We start from the raw sequence: 8,672 nt of genomic DNA, 5'->3' as shown, positions 1-8,672 counted from the left end.
GTAATTTTTTTTTAAAGGATGTGCGTGTGGGAACTAACCAGATTGGAAGTATGATAGTGACAGAGCTTGAAATTATGAGCAAGTAAACATGGTGCTGGGTTTATAATTCATAATTAAGATGTGCTTATTGAATCAGGAAATGCCAGGTTCCTATCTAACATCCATCTCCTTCATTTAAGGTTCACAGTCTGAGGAACGGTTCCACATCATTAATATTACGTGAATTTACCCATAAGCCTTAGTGTAAAGGGGAAAAAACTGGAGAGGACTTACAGGGGACATTTTAGTCAATTAATACATACTTGTCATTTACATTTATGCAATTTGCATGACCTTTGGAGAGAAGAAATAATCATTGGCCAGAACCCTATTCTTCCATGATTCTTGATATGAAAAAGATCTATGCCACCAGATTTATTTTCTACTTTTCCAGGATTGATCTTCCTTTGGTATGATTCAATTTTTATGACCTACTGTTGTTTGATATAAAAACTTACTCGATTTCTGGGTTTGTTTATTTTTATGGAATTGGCCCACTATGTTAAAATAAAGTAAAACATTAAATACAAGAATATTGAAATGTCGGCAATATTTGATTCCTAATGAAACAAAAGCTGCATATGGATAATTAATTACTAGTTGTGTTAGGTAACAGTTTTTCTAAAAAAAAAAGGAAAAAGAATGGGCCAAGAAGAAGAAATAAACAAGTCTTTAAAAATTGCTTTTTCTAAGAAACTGACTTATAGTGGCTATTGGCTCTGGTGAAGATTGTTTTGGAAAAATAAAAGCCACAGCAATGAAAAGATATTCTCCATTACTAAAATTAACTTGAAAAGCCAGCATCTCCACAGACACTATTTAACCAAGTGGGCCCAAATAAGACAAAACAAGCAAAACAAAACAAAAACAGACTCATAAAAACAGACCAAAGAAATGATTGCCAGGGAACGCAGAGGGGGATGGGTGAGGAGGGGGATGGGTGAGGAGTGGGAGGGGAGCAGTTAATAATATCGTGATAAGTTTACACAGTGACAGATGATTACTAGAATTAGTGGGGTGATTACATTTTAAGGTATAAAAAGTGTCAAGTCACTCTATTATATACCTGAAACTAATATAACCAATATAAGATTGTATACCAACTATACTTAAATTTAAAAGAGTACTCCCTATGTGAAAATTGCCAGTCCTCCCTGCCCTTTTGTTTGCATTTCTAACAAGCTAGTATAGACCACTGATGATTCTTCAGTATTAAGTGTGCCCTTTTTACTATTTTCTTAGATATGGAGCTTTAATCAAAGAATAGGGTTTTCTGGACTTTCCTGCTCCCGAGGAAATGAGTGTCTTCTGCCACAACCTCGCTGTTTCAACAGAATGTCATAAAGGCTGCTGAGATCATCCTTGCCCATCAAAACCTCAGCCATGTTATATGTCACACAATCCAAGAAGAATACCTATGAGGCTCTCCTCACGCAAAAGATAGCAGCAGGCCTAGGGCCAACACCAAAGCCATTCAAAGACGCTTAACTGGCAAATTTCCACTTGAAATTGTGAACTGAAACTGACATGCTTTGACCATTACGGATGGGTGGGCAGGAAAGCTTGGATCATGCTATTGCACTGAAGAAACAAAATTCTTGTAAAATAGCTCTGTCTGATGTTATTTAATACCTTCATCTACTAAAAAAAAAAGACGAAGAATTGATAGGGGTTTCCATAATAAAATAAAATCTTTCTGTTGTAATGACATCCCGCAACATTTCATTTTAAAGAGATGATTCCATTTTTTATTTGAATGAAAACATGGAAGTCACAGTTTAATTTTTACAATCCCCGTTATTTTACCTCTAAGCATTTTTATATCTTCGCCTAATTTTTACTCCTTTCCTTATTACTTTGAGGCCTAATGATTTTTTCATCTGAGGACTGGGAGGGGGCTGTTGGGATCTGGAGGCTGGCGGGATCAGAATCACCAGAACTATTATAAAATCCACATAATCACCATAGAGAGACTGATGTTTCAGACTCCAATCAAGTTACCAGGTAAGAATAATTCCCATAGAGAGCTTCCGCTCTGCATGAAATTATGCTACTTTATGTCCAATATCATGAGTGATTAGAAAAATGCAAAATAATCTAAAATGAGTTACCTAAAAGAATGGCTATAAAGTAACACCTGCTGTGCACGTTCGTAGCAGCTTTATTTGTAATAGCACAAAACTCACGACTTAAACGTCTCTCAGATGAGGAACGAAAAAACAAAATGTGGTAGATTCATATCAGGGATTATTACTCAGCAGTAAAAAGGAACTGACTATTGAAACAGGCAACAATGTGAATGAATCACAAACGTGTTCGGGTAAGTGATGGAAGCTGGTAGAAGGCTACAAATTCTACTGTTCCTTCTATGTGACATTCTAGAAATGTTGACATTATAAGAATGGAGAACAGGTTCCTGGTTGACAGACTAAGAGTGAAGGAAAGGTTTGAAGACAAGTAGTAGCACGAGGGAGGAGGAGGTGAAACTATATTATTATCACGAGTGTGGTGGTTACAGGTGCATGCGTTTATCAAAACTCGGAATGATTCACCCAACGCTATGAATTTTAATGTATGTAAATTTTAAAATCTGAATAACATATACTTAGCAGATTTTAACTCTGAATAACTATGAGGGCACTGCTGTGGGAAAAGTATGATGACTTTTTGCCCCTGGAGCAACAGAGTGCCTGGGTGCAGATAGTAGAACATAATGATCAGTGAAACTTCTTGGCAGTGGCGATTCTGGGGAACAAGGACTTAGGGGAAGGACAACATGAGTCTGGACTATCTCGCTGTGACAAAAATTTAAAAAGTGCTAACAGAATTATAAGACATCTCCCAAAGACAGGGAAGTCAGTTCAAAGAGGCTCCCACTTACAAAATCAGGGATAATTTGAAACTAAAATACATAGTAATATTAACGGGTTATAACCTATTGCATAAAATAGGAATCCATGAGGCCATTCTGATGCAATCAAATATACAGTTAGATATAAAGAAAGTTTTCTTTTACATTAGGATGCTAATACATTTAGTAGGAATTACAGGATTAGAATTAGAAAATAATTATTTGACAACCATCATAATAAACATCATGAGAAGCTAAGACTAGTCGGGAAAGTTTTTTTGTTTTTTTGTTTTTTTTTTTAATAGAAGGACTATTTACATAAAGTCAGTTCATCAAAGGGTCGGTTCAGATGTTGGCCAAATACAATCTCTGCCAAAAGCGGATGTAGAAGGGTTAGTGAAAATGCTCCTGGGGATATTTTGAGGATGCATATTCTTTACTGCAGAAGGTTATGTCTTTGCTCTGGAACTCAGTCCATTTTTTAAGACTACTACTGAGGCTTGACACATGTCATCCTTATCCCACGGAGATACTACTAATGCCACCGGCTTGGCCTGATCACAGAGCCCATGTGGCCAGGGACACCACCCTTTAGTTTGGGCTCTATTTGAAACCGGCAGCTTTCCGATTCACCTAACGAATGAATCGGATCAGAAGTTCCAATGGACGTTATAAGTTGTCTTGAAAATGTGCAAAAATCCACCAAATGCGGTGCCTCTTTATGACAATTGTGAATTGCTAAAGAAATTGAAAACAAAGAGGAAAGGAGTATTTCAGAATGGATGCCTAAAACCTTCAAATTCCCAAAAAGTTCCCTTTTTTTTCCCCTAAAGTTTAATATTCCACCCTCTCACACACGCCTTGTGGTTTACTAGAGTATCGGGCACACTTCCAATCCTTGCTCACCTGGTCCAACTGAAATAATATTATCAATACCGTGAACCAGTATGACGGCATGGCATCTGCAGGATGTCAAGATAATATTGCTTATCGGAGCATTTGCAGAACTGGTCACTACATTAGCGGATGAAATAAAAGACAGATAAGGCCAACAGGTTCTGAAGTGATGCATAAACGGTGTCCAAAATAAGCCAGTAGCAAATAACAGAATCTGGAGAACAGAGCACATGAGTTTTCTACTGCTGTCATAAAACGAATTAGCAAACCACTTGTGGCTTAAAACAACCACCATTTATTATATCACAAAGTCTTTAAGCAAGGCCCAGTTCTGCTCCCTTATAGTGGTTCTATGCAGCACTGGCTCAGTCATCAAGGCTCTTGGCTCTACCCTGTGAGTTGTCTTCCTTTTCATAAACAATGGCCCATATTTGCAACTGAGTAGCCTTCGCAACCTGTTTCCATTTATCAAATAGTCTTTTTCCCCTTTTTTAACTATCCGAAGACTTTTAATCCATGCTGGTAGTGGTTCCTCCAACACAATTTTCTTAGAACCTGGTGATTGAGGGTACTGTGGACATCTTTAAGATTCTAACAGGAACCTTCATCTAGCCAGGGCACAGCTTTAAATCTGTCTGAGGTTTCAAAAATTGTCCTTCACTCTCACTCTGTAGAGGCCCGATGTTTACTGCGAGATCATGTGTTACTAGCAGCACCCAAAATTTGATCTTTACCAGAGTTAATGTCTAATTTTGAGAGTCCTTTGCCAGGAAAACCTGGGAATGAACAGAAAATGATTTTGTTTTTTAACACAGAAAGTTATATCTCCTTTACATTCCCTCTAAATTTTGCTTGAATACTGAATAGTTGTCTTTTTAACTCATCTAACTTCTCCCATATTTTACGATAGGAAGCTAAATGTATCCAGTTGGCACTTTCAATATTATTTCTAGAAATCTTATCAGAGCTACTAACTGTTCTGTAGTATAAAATTTGAGTCCACTCTACTCCGGCCTCTAATCGCAATTTCCCTTCTGTTCCTCAGGCCTTCACCTGTCACCTGGTCCCAAAGCATTTGCCACGTACTTTACTGTTATGTTATGATAGCACCCTAATTCTGGGTATCGATTTCTCTTGCAGTTATCTATTGCCCTATAAGTCACCACCTTAAAACGGAATGGCTTGTGCGTGATTCTGCTATAAAGACTGCATTTGATCGGAACGGCCTGTGAAATGGAATCTCCAAGGCCGGATGGCCATGGGGCTTCTTCTCTCACATATCTGGTGTCTCAGCTGGGGCTGTTAAAACAATGGGAGCCAGGCTGGGCATGCCTCTCTCTCTCCCTCCATGGCCTTCTCACGTCTTCCTCAAGGTTCCGTAACTGAGTCTCTAAGAAGACAAGCCCTAACGTGCAAGCTCTTACTGAGTTTCCACTTGCATCATGCTTCTAATGTCCCATTGGCTGAAGCTCGTCTCATCTCATCACATGGTCAAGTTCAGAATCAGTGGGGAAGAATAACGTAAAGGTTATTACCAGGAGGCTTAGTTCCTTAGAGGCCACCAAAGTAACTATCCACCACAAGTTTCTTCAATAATTTTTATACCTTTGGTCTCATTTTCCTCATCTATTCTCAAGGTTGGTACTGCAGTGTATTTTTCATCTTCATGCATTAGAAATCTTATACAAAACCCATCATATGAAGAATATCCTGCAATTTGAAGTTGTTTATATATATACTCATTAAATTATAAATTTCAACCTTTAGACAAATTAGGTAATTTTATCGTATTTGAATACATGAGGTTTGAAATAAGTTCTTCCAATTATATCATGCCACTTGTTTTTGTTATTAATAATAACAACCAATAAGCATTGAGTGTTTCCCGTGGGCCAAACATCATGGAAGGTAATTTACATGCAGCATATTTAATGAGGAAAATGAAGCTTATAGAGATAAAGCAAAAACGAACAGTTGTAAATATACAGGAGCTGGGATGCAAATGTCGGTGTCTTGGTGTCTAAAACACAAGGTATTAACCACTTAAACTTCACTTCTCTTTCTCTATTTCTTTCTCAAACACCTTCGATTGATCTCTCTATCCTACAGAAAAAAAAAAATCTAAATTTGAGGTCTTCCATAGTTAGGACACAGCTACACTTTCCTGCATCTTCCACCATTTACTGGGCACACAAGGTACTTCCTTGACTGTACCTCGCTCATGCTCATTTGTCCATGAGGTGGATTTTCTTCACTCAGAATAAGGAAATTCTACTTATTATTAATGTCTCAAATCAAATGTCATCATTTTCCTCAGGAGCCCATACCTTACCCTCTTCTCTTACAGCCAAGGTGATCATATAATTCTGATTTCCTCGAAATAGTCTTTCTTTACTTCTACTGTTTCAATGTATTAATAGCCTACTTTTCACTGTCAAGTGTACCATGGTTTAGAGATGATACCTGCCCACAATTAATCAAGCCTTCTAACCCAGAAAGCACATTATTAATATTTTTAAAGAATATTTATAAGATATATGTTGTTTCTGTTACAATGTTACATATATTACATTTGTAATATATACTTTATTAGTACTTAGTATGTCTCTAAGGTCTGGTATTGTGTCAGTGCTAAAAATGCTTCTTCTGTCTATGGCCATGCTACCTTGTACAAGACCGATCCCGTCTGATCTCAGAAGCTAAGCAGGGTCAGGCCTGGATAGTAATTAGATGGGAGACCACCCAGGAAGACCAGGTGCTGTAGGCATAAAAAAATAAAATAAAAGAATAAGAGATTGTAAACCGAAAGGTCCTTGCAATCTGTGAGGACAATCAAAGATTGCCTCGCCTAAAAAAAAATAAAATAAAAATAAAATAAAATAAAAATGCTTCTTCCGTAAATGAAAGGAAAGGATGCTTGGAATAATTAAAACCACTTCTACATTACAGCATAACCAATAACAATGATACTCATGCAACTGATAACAGTATATCTGAAGCCAAACAATTCACCAAAACAAATCACTGAATGGCAAAAATGAGTGTGAACTGGTCTCTCACTAAACTGGACATTTATCCATTTGCTTTCAGGCAAATTGGCATCCTATGAATTGATTCTTGGTGAATTTACTAATGCTTTCTGTGTTTAATGGCCTAGGAAGAGTCGACCTGTATAATTAAAGCACTTGATTCTGGGTGGTTTGCTTTGAAGGTAGAACAAATTAAGATGCATAAAATTGACTTCTTCACAGTAATTTTTGTCAGGATAACAAATAATAATTACGTTTAATTTCCTTCAGTCTTTTAGATTTCCAAATTCTGGTCAGCCTAATTAATCTTATCTTTAAAAAGAGAAGAAAAAAAAATAAAAAACTTTTATACCAAAACCATTGTGAAAGTGACCTAGGGTTTGGAGAAAGCATTCAAAGGTGTGCGAGCATTACACTTGCCTCCTGTGCCCCCTTCCTACTCAAAGCTCTGCTTTTCATGTGTTAATTCAACAGAAAAGAGACAAGGCTTCAAGTCTGTCTCTCTAGAATGTACTACATAGTGAGAATGTGATAAATGTATTTATTCATTTTAACCAAATTCTACCACAACAAAACAATTTAGAGACCCCATGGAGTCTATTATAATGGGATTTTACCTGCACTTTGATCGAATTAGAGCAACCTATATAGAAATCAGCTATTTAAATATAAACCACAAGGACCGAAATCATAATATTTTTCTCTGAAAGAGCACGTTATTTACCGTGGTTTTGGATGAAGACTAATTAATCCACGTTTTGGATGGTACCACTGCTGGTTTCCGACAGTGTGCTCTGCATCCCACCTCTCATGTAATTCTCTCCAGAGAAAACCCATACGAAATTTTCTAAGCAGGTATCCATATTAATTTCTTGAAAAGCGTTCAGACTTTTCATTATGCCTCAGATGTAGACAGGGGATTATTTTTTCCACATTAAATAATATCACTTATTTAGAATCAAAAATTTGTGTACACAATTTTATCCATTTATCTTTCCTTCCCAAAATGTGTTTTAATATCAATGGTAAATACAGCATGATTGCTTTCTATAGTCATAACATCAACTGAAACAGGACATAATGACAAGCAATAATCACCAGAAAGCCAACTCCTTGTGATTGTTTTTGCATGTGATACAGGTTTTGCCTTAGGCAAAGCCAGGAGCCTCATTTATTTCAAAAAGAAGAAAAAGAAAGAAATACACACATTTCGCATTAAATATTACTTTGCAATCAAGGCCTATGAGAGGTGGAGTGTCCAAGCTTTGAGACTCCCTAGTGACAGCAGGGCCACGGTCACCCGAGCTAGACTGCAAGCCTATCTGCACCCAGCTTGAAGGGCCCGCGATTGTGCACATCTTTGTAATAACGTCAGATTTCCCTGTGACGAGACATTTGCTATTATATGTTATTTTTCTAATTGCAAAAGCTGATGAGTTTAAGTCAACATATTTCTTTCCTGCTCCTTCTGCTTGTCAGCTGTAGCTGGATTGATAAAATGCAAATGAACAAATCATTAACGAGTACTGGTTATGAATCTCTCAGGCAGTTCAGGACCCTATCAAATCCTGCACCTATTACTTTGTGTGATTGATGTACTATTGTAAGTGATTGTTCCTGATCTTATTAAATCTTATTGATTTTTTCCCAGTTTCTATTTTATGCAGGGCCAGGCTTGGACTATTATGAATGTTGCTGAACACTGTTAATCAAGCTTACACAGCTATTTTGATGGCAAACAATTAGAACTCTGCCGCTCTACCTTGCAATTAGCTTCAGGGATACGGACCTCGGCACCATAATAATGAGAGACCTCTTTCAAGTACGGTAATGAGATTTACCATCGTGACCCTAAA

The 8,672-nt window shown here is 37.2% G+C and overlaps 1 pseudogene; it reads left to right on the top strand.

Moving 5' to 3' along the window:
* The first annotated feature begins 6,435 nt into the window (after positions 1-6,435).
* On the top strand, positions 6,436-6,554 carry LOC120585583 (uncharacterized; annotated as a pseudogene).
* The last annotated feature ends 2,118 nt before the right edge of the window (positions 6,555-8,672 follow it).

This window comes from Pteropus medius, unplaced genomic scaffold, assembly GCF_902729225.1.
Source record: "Pteropus medius unplaced genomic scaffold, Ma_sr-lr_union100, whole genome shotgun sequence".
NCBI lineage: Eukaryota > Metazoa > Chordata > Mammalia > Chiroptera > Pteropodidae > Pteropus > Pteropus medius.
Note: the sequence above shows the minus strand (reverse complement) of the source record. Positions and strands in the feature narration are given on the sequence as shown.